Below are 12,171 nucleotides of genomic sequence, written 5' to 3' on the forward strand. Positions count from 1 at the left end.
ATACTATGTGATATGCTAAAAACCCGGTCTCAAGAAGTATATATTATGTTATCTGCCTTTCTATTAAACAAGGTTAAATGCATAGAAATACGCAATATTACCTGTATGTATAATCAGATGATACTCTTGATATACTGATTACTCATAACATCCACGTGTAACAAATAAAAGTTTGCTTATGCATTACTTTTTTTGAATGTTGTTATTTACTAATAAAATGGACTATACACTGGACTAATCCTACATATATATTGCTTTGACCAGATATTGGTGCAATTTTCCCTATACAAGTATACCTACAGCCATACATTACTTGATTTGCCCAATCTCATCTGATCTTGGAAGCCAAACAGTAATTGGCCTGGTTAGTACCTGGAAGGGAGACCTCCTGGGAATACCAGGTGCTGTAGGTTAAAACAATAACTTGGGATTATTTTTGCACACGGCGAAGCATTATAAATTTATCTCAGGGTTTATTAACTATACCTATATAGTATCAACAATTTATATCAAACTTTATGCTGTGTAATGTAGAATTTATTAACATTTTGCCATCAGATTTCACTATGTTTATGAAGTCTGATTTTAACAGATGATGGGTCCACATCATCGGACTATTATGATTACATTATATGGTACTGTACTATTTTATTGATGTAGAATAAAAGTTATATTTTATTACATTTATAATCTTTTCATAAGAGTGCCCCAGAAAATATCTCTACTTTTCTTTCTTTTGTTGTTTAAGATATTTTTAAACACTGTACACATTTTTAAAAGTGGTTTAAAATGACACAAATATCTACTTACAGGCATTTTATGCACCGCAAATTTATCTAAACATTTACTTTGAAGAAAAGCACTTTATTTTTAGAATTTTTTCACTGTTTTTACAAAAAGCATATACTGTAATTTTACACAGTTTAAGAACCCCAAACACTTTGCTTTTGGTCACTAACTGACTTATATACTGTTATCCAATATTAGTTTCCATTTGTTGGGGTACAGGCTGATTTCCCCATTTTTACCAACACTTAATGCGGGTATTACCAGCAAGAATTACAGGGGGAACGGCGAAATAAGCATTTTCCATTTGAATTTGCTTGTTAAATGGGAGCGCGCATAGACGCGTTAAGTGAAATTACCGGGCGATATGCCCATTAAATTACCACGTGATAACAAATTGTTTTATTGCAGCTAACTGAATATGGGCCATAGTCACATAATTAGGAACAGATGCAGCATCACACAGAGGGCCCGATTCAGACCCGCTCATAAGCGTCCATACGCTCCCTGAGCGATGGTTGCACAACTGCGCATGCGTATGGTTCGCAATGCGCATACGCAAACCAGTCATTGCGGTCGGAAATCGTGTGCTCGTAAAACACAGAGGGGCTGCTATTTTGAGTGACAGAATGTGCCGTTTGTGGGTGGTAACGGGGGAAGGTGCTTGAAAACAGGGGAGTGGTTGTGTGAACGCTGGCGTGCCCAACGGTCAAAAGGGCGTTTAATGGGAGTGCATAATTAGCAAAGGAGCGTCATCGATCACATCACTTGGTTGTCTTTTAGCCTGAACTGCTCGCAGTGATTACGGGAAGTAATTCCTACCTCAAGCGCTGTGAGCAGTTCAGATGCCGATCGATGTTCCCGATTAATTTAATAAAAACAGGAGATGACGTGATTTGCGAACGGCAAAGGGGCGTCTTGAAAAAGTAGCGAGCGCATTGGGCGGGCGGGCGCTCGCACAGACATAGAGGCGTCCTCGCACCGCAAAGAGCGAGCGATTAATTTAAATATCCGGCCCCTTTTTGAGAGCGAGCGGCCGCAAATAGCGTCCGGGTCTGACTCAGGCCCAGAGACACATACCTGCCTGTCAGTAGCCAGTAGCCTAAGGATTTGTGTAAATATGCGCTGATGATCACGTCTGCAAGCACTAGCTAGCCGCTTCTGATTGGATGAATGCGGATTTACATCTTAAGCTGACAGGTGCTTTCTTCATTGATTATGCATAAAATGATTTATTTGCTATTTTACTTCATACATGAGAAGGAATATTATACCTGCTGCACTATAGATGGCTTTTTATTTATATCAAACCTAATAACAATTCTGTTTTTGCTATTAAAACAAAAAAAAATGTGTGTATAAAATAAATGTGTGTATAAAATAAATGTGTGTATAAAATAAATGTGTGTATGCCTCACATAAACCTGGCACATAAGCTACATATACGTACATATAAGTACGCTACTTTTACATGGGGCTTTTTAGAGCATATTTCGGAATGCATACATTCAAATCCAAGTCTGAGTAATATGGACCTGCTTTTTTCAGATAAAACTATACTCATTATATTTAAGACATCAATTACATTTAGTACAGCTGTATAACAACAGAGCCTTTGTAACTGTCATTCAATTTATGTCCCCAAAATTTAAAACTAATGGTTCTAATGCTGCCACCATATCTATCTGCCAGGGTATGACAGAGAGACTATAGAAGACAATTAAAGCAAAATAATAGAAAAAAGAAGAGAGTGAGAAGAAGGTGTTATACCTCCAGCGCTGTTTATTTCTGCTCATCATGTGCACTAACCTTGTGTAAGCTCCATCTCTGGCCGACCTCAGCGCCCACATTTTTCTGCCTTCTCCCAGTCTGCCTTATTGGGGGGTAGGAAAGGTGTAGCTGCATGTCAGATTACACACTGGCCACACTATGGGGGAGATGGCTTGGAGAGAGATAAACAGGAGAGAGAAAAGGTACCAACCAGCCAGCTCCTAACTGTCACTTTGCAGGCTGTGTTTGAAAAATGGCAGTTAGGAGCTGATTGGCTGGTACTTTGGAGGAAATGTACCAACCAATCAGCTCTGAGTCCTGTCATCCGGTCATTTTTCAAACACAGCCTGTAAACTGACAGTTAGGAGCTGATTGCTTGGTAATTTACCTCTGTCCACTATATCTTTCTCCAAGATTTTATAAATCTCCCCCTATATGTGCAGCGAGGACAGAAGTTACTATTGTAACTAGGTAGTAGATGTGTGTGTTTTTGGATTTTGCACAATGATGTATTATCCACGTATGGACTTTCTTACATTGGGACACTAAAAAAAAATCACACAAAACACTTCTTGCTTATTTATAAAATCAGATTTTAGCCTAAAGAACCTTTTTACATCTGTGCGTAAATACTTGCATTTAGTGAATTAAAATTTTGACACTTATTCAATTAGAAGCGAAAAACCATTTTCCGCGGAAAAGTATCGCCGATCGTGGCTTTTCGCGTGGTCGGAACTTATCTCCAAATTCAGTTCCAGACGGTTTTCGCCTACGCGTAAAATGCAATGTAATAGGTGAAAAAGATTTGCCTAAGAATAGCAGGAGAATGAAGTGCAACATTTTTATTTTGGGGTGAAAACGGGGTGACACCACTCAGAACCCTTGGGACAGTCCCCAAAGGACAACTGTGTAAAAAAATCCAGGGGAAAAAATTATGAACACACCAAAAAGTACTTTCATTTTGGGGGCAAAAAAGTACAAAGTGGAGGGACAAGCATAAAAACTAGTGAAATAGCCTTCTTAGGGGTCTGCAAGGATGGGTCAGGTGTTTTTGGGATTGCAGGTGCATGCAACAAGTGCATTTTTCATGTTTTTTAAAACTTCACTTTAAAGAATGTAAAAGATGCGTAGGGATGAGCGGTTCGGATTCTGTGGAATCCGAACCGCTCCAAACATAGGGGATCTGAGTCCACCCGAGCCGCTGTGTTCCCGTCTGACCCGAATCCCACTGCGAGGCCGAACATCATCATCCTGACGTCGCATTCTTGTGAGAGTTCGGCTCTACATGAAGGCACCTAAACTGGGACTCAGCGCCATCTCTCTCCCAATGCTTGCAGGCATGGAACAAGAGTTCCGTGCTGCATGCATGAAGAAACAGATGCATAGACGGATCTCCGTCCGTGCATCTGTGTCTAATAAAAATGAATAAACCTATCCCCAGTAGCGCACGCAGGGGGGGTTTCTGAGTACCCAGAAACCCCCCCCTGTCCAAACCAATTTTTTTTTTCAGAGACAGAGACACCTTGTCTCTGTCTCTGCACCATCAGTGGGCCACCCTTGGAGCTGCCCAGCCGCTGCCTGTTAAGCGGTCAACCTGCAGTTGCCGGGCAGCGCGCAGTGATCACCAGGGCCTGGATGGAGGCCAACAGGGACTGACTGGAGGCCCAGACAGAGAGGGGGCCCACTCGCTCCGACGCTGCCACTGCCGATCCCCGCGCCCGCTATGCAAAGCACAAGCATCAGGTAAGTGTGGGGTTTGGGCTGGCTGTCTAGGGGTAGGCTGGCTATCGGGCTTTGGCTGGCTGTGTTGGGCAGGGGATGGGTATCTGGGGATGGCTGAGGCATGCTGGCTGGGGTGGCAACTGTATCCGGTGCAGGGGCTGCCTGGCTGGGGATAGCTGGCTGGGCCTGGGACAGGCTGGCTGGGGTGGCTATCTGGTGCAGGGGCTGTCTGACTGGGGCAGGGTACTGTCTGGCTGGAATAGGGGCTGTCTGGGGCTGGTTGTTTGGGGCTGGGGTATATGGAAACCCCCCCTAAAAATCCTGCGTTTGCCCCTGATCCCTCTCTAAGAATGCGGACACCTGAGCTTACCCCTGAACCAACTGAAAAAAAGACTGCATCCAAGGTGGCTCCACCATAGGAAGCTGTGGTGCAGGGCTAGGAAGAGGGGTACTGGAGCTGTCAGCCAGTCTACCAACTGCGACATTACCTGTGTTAACTTAAGCTGCATACACATGGTCAGATAAAGTGGACGATTTCAACGATAACGATCCTATCGCTATTGTTCAAATCGTTCAGTTTCAGGCCCCTGCAAACGACCAAACGATGGTTGATGCGCGAGCATGAATGGTCGTTATCGACCATCGTTCGTCGCCCGGGCAAACCGGCATACATGGTCGATATCAAGTGTTCTCCCTGTGCCCCCTAGTGGAGGAAGAAGAAATAAAGCTGTCCAGCATTTGTGAGATACCTGCAGAAGCAGTCAGTAATTACCCTACATGCTAAAAATGTATGTATTTACACCCCTTGCAGTGCCACGTGGTTTGTCCAGGTACACAGTTACTTGCTATTTCTTGCTCTATTCCCATCTCTGAATCAGGCCCTAAAGTCAGGTACACACTAGATGATATATCGTACGATCCGACAAATCGTCCACACCAGGCAGTTGCTGACAATGCACGCTCCCACGCATCGTCAGCAACATCGCCAGACATGCAGGTCCGACGGGTGATATCATCAGCGGGGGCCATGCTGCCGAATGCATCATGGTCTCCTCTGTCACTTTCGACATCGGCAAGTGTGTACCTCACATAAACCTGGCACATAAGATACATATAAGTACGCATAAGTACACTGTGTTTGCTTTTTAGACCATATTTCTAAATGCATACATTCAAATGGGTGTGGTATAAAAGATCAACAGTAAAAAAGCCGACACCGAATGGTCGACATGCACTAGGTCAACAGTGACAAAAGGATGACATGTACAAAAATCCGACATTGCAAATAGGTCGACAGTATTAAAAGGTCGACATGTTCATATATACGACATACATATGGTCGACATTATTTTAAATTTTTTTTAACCCTAATCCTGACCCTTCTCCTAGTGTCTAACCCTCCCCCTGGTACCTAACCCTAACCCTCTCCTTAGCACCTAAACTAAACCATAGCCTAACCCTAACCCCTTACCTTAAAAATGTTGAAAAAACAAAGAAAAAAATTCTATGATGTAATTAAGATTGAAGAGCACTGCTTATATAGTTTATTCATATATTCATGTCATTTTATATTACATGATTAATAATAAATGCTTTCAATTGCTTTAGCTTGGCTTTATTGATTTCTATTTTATGTTCACTGATATTAATGTTAATGTCTATTGCTGACAACCCACTAGAGGGAGTAGATGATTACAAAACTGGAGTTACTGTACTCAATTTGGTTTTCAATCACCAATTTAAATCTGATTATTTCACTATGTAGTTATGTTCACAAACCATTAATTTACATTTAACATGTGACTGTATATGCAAATTAACAGAAATGAAGCATGAATCTTAAAATAAAAGTCACAAATATTTTAGTAAAGTAATTGTATTCGAATAAGTCATATTTTAATACACTCAAACATATTCAAATTCATTTTTTAAGTAATATTGATAGACTCATACAAATTGATAGATGCATATATATATATATATATATATATATATATATTGATTATCTTTTATGCTTTCATCGTAGGAACATTGACATTATACTCACATTCTAGAGTATTCTAAATTTTCTAAAATTAAAATACCAAATTATAGTATTATCATTTCCATAAAATGAGTCCCAAAGCTTTCTATATAAAAAAAAAAATGTTGACTTTTTTTTTTGTTTCGATTGTTTTTAAATACTCCCAGAAAACGAATACTTATATTACAGGATCTGTATTCGCTTGAATTATTTTCTCACAAAATAAAGGTTGGCATTGCGCAACATATAGAATTTAATATCATGACTTTTATGTAAATGAATGATCTTCGCATAATAGTAATATTTGAAATTACAGATTGCACCATAACATGTAAACTAAATATGTAGATTATTAAAAATACAAAATATAATACAATAGTAATTATTTATTATTTATTGCAGCATTGCAGTTAATGATCAAACCATTCAGCCATATTGTAAGAATACTTTTCCCGGCTACTATAGACAGATAATTGCACCATCACTATGTAAATTACAGTCTGGTTTCAGAAGCAGTAGGTCGCCATACATGTTTCAGATTACAGTAAGAATGCTTAAAGAGATACACAAATCCACCAAATGGTTAACAGCCAGGGACAGTAAGAACATGTTGTGGTCACTTAAATTACCCACAGTCATGGTCATGAGTTATCTTATCTGCAATGTAAATTCCGCCACTGAAGGCATCTTGGCATCAGAGCTAACTTTCTAGCAGCGATTTGGAGGTTAGGGCAGAGCAAGAAAACTCTTGAGACTCCAGGCAACAGCTGCTCTACATACATTGACTGTAGCTTTTACATGAAATGATGGTCTGGGGTCTCTGTGCCCCTTGCTGCAGTATATTGCTGCAGAATCTTTCATCTGCATACATTCAGCAGTGAGTGCCTAGATATCTGATCTTTCAGTTATGTGGACTCCTCACTTACAGGCAGGGGCGTTTTAAGAGAGGAGGGGGCCTGAGTTCAGCCTCCGTTTGGGTCCCCTCCTCCCTGTCAGCGCACTGAGCGTAGTAGATTCTGGCTTCATGCCAGAATCTACTGCGCATGTGCAAGTCTCCGGGAAACTGGCGCCCGCACCTTTTTCCCGGGGACATCTTTTCTGCGCATGCTCAGGTCACCGGGAAAACGTCCGCTGCCATTCTCAGTGATTTTTTGCTGCTCTGCAGCGCCGGTTTGACGCAGCACACCGCAATCGGTGGAAAGGTGTGTATTATTAACTATTGGTGCAGGGTGTGCGGTGTGGGCCCCCCTGGACCCAGTGACCTTTGTGCACCTTGCACCCATTATAAAGACGCCTGTGCCTACAGATAATCATTGGCGTCCTAGTGTTTCAACTGAGAAGAGCTATCGCCTATCGGACCTTTATAAATTCTATATTATCTTACTATTGCTTGTTTAGAGGTTAGAAATCAAAGGTGATTCACAACAGACCTGGTCAAAATAAGATTATGGAAGCTGGTTTCATCAATTATATTCATTACAAATAATGGTACTAGTAGATTATTGCAAACTGCTCAAAATTTAAAATTTCCTAATCAAGACACGGGGGCGTTCCTGCAGCATACTAGGGCCATTTATAGTATTTATGTCCCCAATTGGGCATGACCACATTCGCCTGGCGGGCATGACCACATTCCCTGATTGGCATTTTTAGCAAAGACTTTTGGGAGTCCAGGACAAGCTGCTAGTGACTGTCCCACTAATACTGGGAAGGATGGAAGATACAGGCTATAGTCATGCATCCTTAATATTGTTTGTGGAATTGACAGATCTGCCCGAATAGGCACATATTTTAACAGAAAAAGGTTGTGAACAAACATGGTAGGCATATCTCTCGCGTCCTGCGCACTTCCTAGGGTGGGGAGATTTTACCGGGAATTTTCAGATCCGCGAGTAGGGGGCGGGGCTAAAATGATACCCACGAATCGTGGCGTTTTCCTGCGGTGGGACCTAATTACATATACAGTCCAGCCCCGCCCCCCAAAGTAGTCAACAGAATCTCGTTCACCGGGCTATTCCCGGGGAGGAGATATATAAAGTCGGAAAGTTTGACTAAACTAGAGTAAGTAACTGAGGGCCTGATTCAGCAAGGAACGCAAGTGTGTGCACACACCCGGTCACTGCGAGAATATGCTAATGAATGCATACGCACGGCAATCGCAGCAGAATAAGCAGACGTCCAGCACTACATAATACAACCCACTTCCCATTACTTGCGTCCTCTATACCTGGCAAGACAGCGGAAACATTGGTAACATTGAGAACCATCGGACCCATACGAACAATAGTGGTTGACCTGACCCTCCCGCAGACCTAACGAGACTTCCTGTGTGCAACTAGACCTCAGGCTCCGTTCGCCTCCGCAAGGGATTTATTATGCACGCCCCTGAAACACCGTCCAAATGCACAGACACTCCTGCGTTTGCCAGACCACTCTCCCGTTACCATCCACAAACAGCATTTCCTGTCAATCACTTGTCCCTGGGGCTGCGGACTCCTTGCGTACGTATACTCCATCGCACCGGCCAGTTCGCGCACGTGCTCTGCATCCGTAGAGCAAAACTATCAACCAATTGCATGCGTCTGCATCCATGCGTTCCTTACTGAATCAGGCCCTGTGCACCTGAACAAACCATATTGCAATGCAAGGGGTGCAAATACATACATTTTTTTGCATGTGGGGTAAATACTGGCTGCTTTTGCATGTAGCCCACAAATGCTGGTCAGCTTTATTTTACACTACAATTTAGATGTCAGTTTGGCTACACCCAGACCAAATCTAATTCTCTCAGCACATTTTACATCTGCTCCATCAGCAGTGCAACATGGTTTTGACCAAGATGCAGTTACTTACTATTTCTTATTCTATTCCCAACTCTAAATCAGGCCCTATAGCTGTTAATTTTAGTCCATAGACTGCCCTTCCCTCCTCTATTTTAAGTGCCCCAAGCTCCCTAAAGTCTGTATCTGTGGAGATAAGAGCAGGAGACTGTTATCCAATGGGCTGTACACAACTATGAATACAGACAATGGGCGGTTCAAATCCTGACAGCAGCAGCCCGAAAGGGGTGAAAATCCAAGAGTGTGCAAAGCTGTCATCAAAGCAAAAGGGAGCTACTTTGAGGAATCTAAAATATAAAACATATTTTGATTTGTTTAACACTTTTTTGTTTACAACATAATTCTATATGTGTTCTTTCATAGTTTTGATGTCTTCAGTATTAATCTACTATGTTGAAAATAATTTAAATAAACAAAAACCCTTGAATGAGAAGGTGTGTCCAAACTTTTGACTGGTACTGTATATATATACAATATACAGTATACATATATTGCACAGCCCGAACACAAACATTTATACATGTATACATATAGATATACAGTATATATATATATATATACAGTATATATATCAAGATTTATTTCGCAGGAAAATCCAACTATATATAAGGCACAGACAGCTTATCTTGACTCATGAAGTTGCAGTATACATGTCAATCCAGTAGATGGCACACCATGACAAATACTACATATTATAAAGCCACTGCTCATGTTACTTGCAACCTTCCAGTGTTACTGTAGGTTAAGTAGCAATGGATTTGGGATCTACAAGATAATGCAGCTGGACTTCCAGCATTGCACTTCAAGTTGGTGTTACAATATTGCTTCTGCGGAACTTGACTCCGCCCAAGTTATGCAACGGGACCCGACTTAAAGTCACTGCTCTACGGAGGAACCTAATGAGGCACAGATTCGGGATCTGGTGCAGGTGAGACTGTGTTTATACCACGTATACCCAGTGACGTCACAAGGGCTGCGCGGGGGGTGCGGGCTGCACCTGGGTGTCACCTGCCGAGGGGTGACACCAAGGTGCAGACTGACACTCCCCCACAGTGACAGGAGCCGGGTGCTGCACTGTAGTATTAAGTGCAGCACCCGGCTCCTGACACTGTGAGGGAGCCGGCACTGCAACACAATGCAGTCAGCACCCCCTGCACCCCTCCCAGTAATATTAAAAAACAGGACCAGAGGGTCCGGGCCGTGAGGCAACGCCCCCGTCATGTGAGGCCACGCCCATTCGCATGAGGTCACACCCCCTTTAACATCCCTCCCCGCACCGGGTGACACCATGGGGAGGGACGCCACAGGTATACCACTTATCCCCAACAATTTTCCTTTTCAAGTCAAGTCCCTGCAGTTTCCTGTAAGCGTCTGCTTCGCTATGACGATCATCAAGTTGCTCAGGGCTGCATGCGTAAATCTCAGGACCAGCTGCTTCTCCTATGGGAAGCTTTATTTGGCTTGCTAAGGAGTTAGTAGCCCCAAGCATCTTTTTGTATTAATTCCTGATGGAAAACCTGCAAATATTGTTTGCAAAGACATTTTGTGATCAATCTCTACAATATAAAATACACATCACAATATTAGATGCCACTACTGTCTTTGTAAAATTAGTTCCGCTGATCAATAACAGACACGCAAACAAAGCTGCAGGCAAACGCTAGTTCCTTAATATTAGCAACATTACAGTTTGTACTTAAACAGACTCTGACATTGGTGCTGGCCTGTGTTCATAAGAATGCTTTTCCACAGTTTAGCACCAGTTAGATTGTTAAATTGTTGAAAATACAAAGGCAATAAATGAATTTAGTTTTTATACATTCATGAAAAAGCATCTTCTGTCAGTTTTATTGTCTCTAAAAGTTCTGCACTGGCGAAGAAAAACGTACTCAGCCCTAATCTACGTCCATCTAACAATGCATTTTCAGAGCACTTCAATATTTTCATCAAGAGACGGCAAAAATTTGGCGGCAGAAAACAGGATTTTGCTGATGACATGATACGGCACGTCTTGCGATAATGGATTTTTTCCTCTCGTTTGGTCCGAACTCTCCGTTGATTTCTTTATGTTCTAACCTCTATGTACTGTTGCCATTAGTATTAAGGGGGGCATTGTTCATTGTTAGGAAAAATAAAAGACCATCATTATAAGTTCAGATTTCTAAAGTCACTTTCTAGAAGGTTTTGATCAATGCAAAAGGCTCTCTGAAAAGGGAAACATGTTCTGAGAGAATGCAGCGCTAAGAGAAAGAATTCTGTCACATTGAAAGAGTCTGTAAAAACTACCAAGCAGTAAGGCAGACAGAGGATACAGGCCGAGGCCTTTCCTTTGAAAAACACTGATTAATGTGAGGTCCTGTTACCTGCGATAATCATTGTTTTGTTATGAAAGAAAGCTCTCTACATTCCTAATTTGTCTTAGAGATTGCGAGAGGCAAGCTTCATCTCTTCTCTGTAGGCGAAGCCAAACAATATAATTTGCTTTATTAAACCAAATTAGCAAACTTTTTTTTATATTCTGCTGCAAACTATAAATAAGACTTTTCCAAATGCTAATGTCACTTCATTCATTGACTATTTTGTATAGTATCCAATGTAATAAAGCCATCTCATTTGGGGTACACACCTGGCCAACCCAGCAGCCAGCCGACCGACCCACCAACCGAGCATGCGATTTGGTAAGCATACATCCCTACCAATCGGTCACTCGATATGTTTGACCAGACATCACAACTGGGAGGGCATTTAAATTTGCTCGTATATACGGGCAGATGCGCACAATATTTCTTCAAGAATGACTATTACTAACCTAATCTCCCCCCCCCAACTCTAACCCTCCCTTAGGGGTGCCTAACTCTAACCTCCCCCCGAGTACCTAACACTAACCCCCCTCTAAGTGCCTAAACCTAACCCCCCTTCCCCAGAGCCTAACCCTAAGTCTCCCAGGGGGGTGCCTAACCCTAAGTCCCCTCCCGGAAGCCCCTAACCTAACCCTCCCCCCCACGGCTGTCTGCGCACGTGGGGGGGAGG

General features: G+C 42.4%; 1 pseudogene; it reads left to right on the forward strand.

Moving 5' to 3' along the window:
• Window positions 1-294: 294 nt before the first annotated feature.
• LOC148517366 (5S ribosomal RNA) lies at window positions 295-413 on the forward strand (annotated as a pseudogene).
• The last annotated feature ends 11,758 nt before the right edge of the window (window positions 414-12,171 follow it).

Source organism: Taudactylus pleione, unplaced genomic scaffold (assembly GCF_031769625.1).
Source record: "Taudactylus pleione unplaced genomic scaffold, aTauple2 ptg000218l, whole genome shotgun sequence".
Taxonomy (NCBI): Eukaryota; Metazoa; Chordata; class Amphibia; order Anura; family Myobatrachidae; genus Taudactylus; species Taudactylus pleione.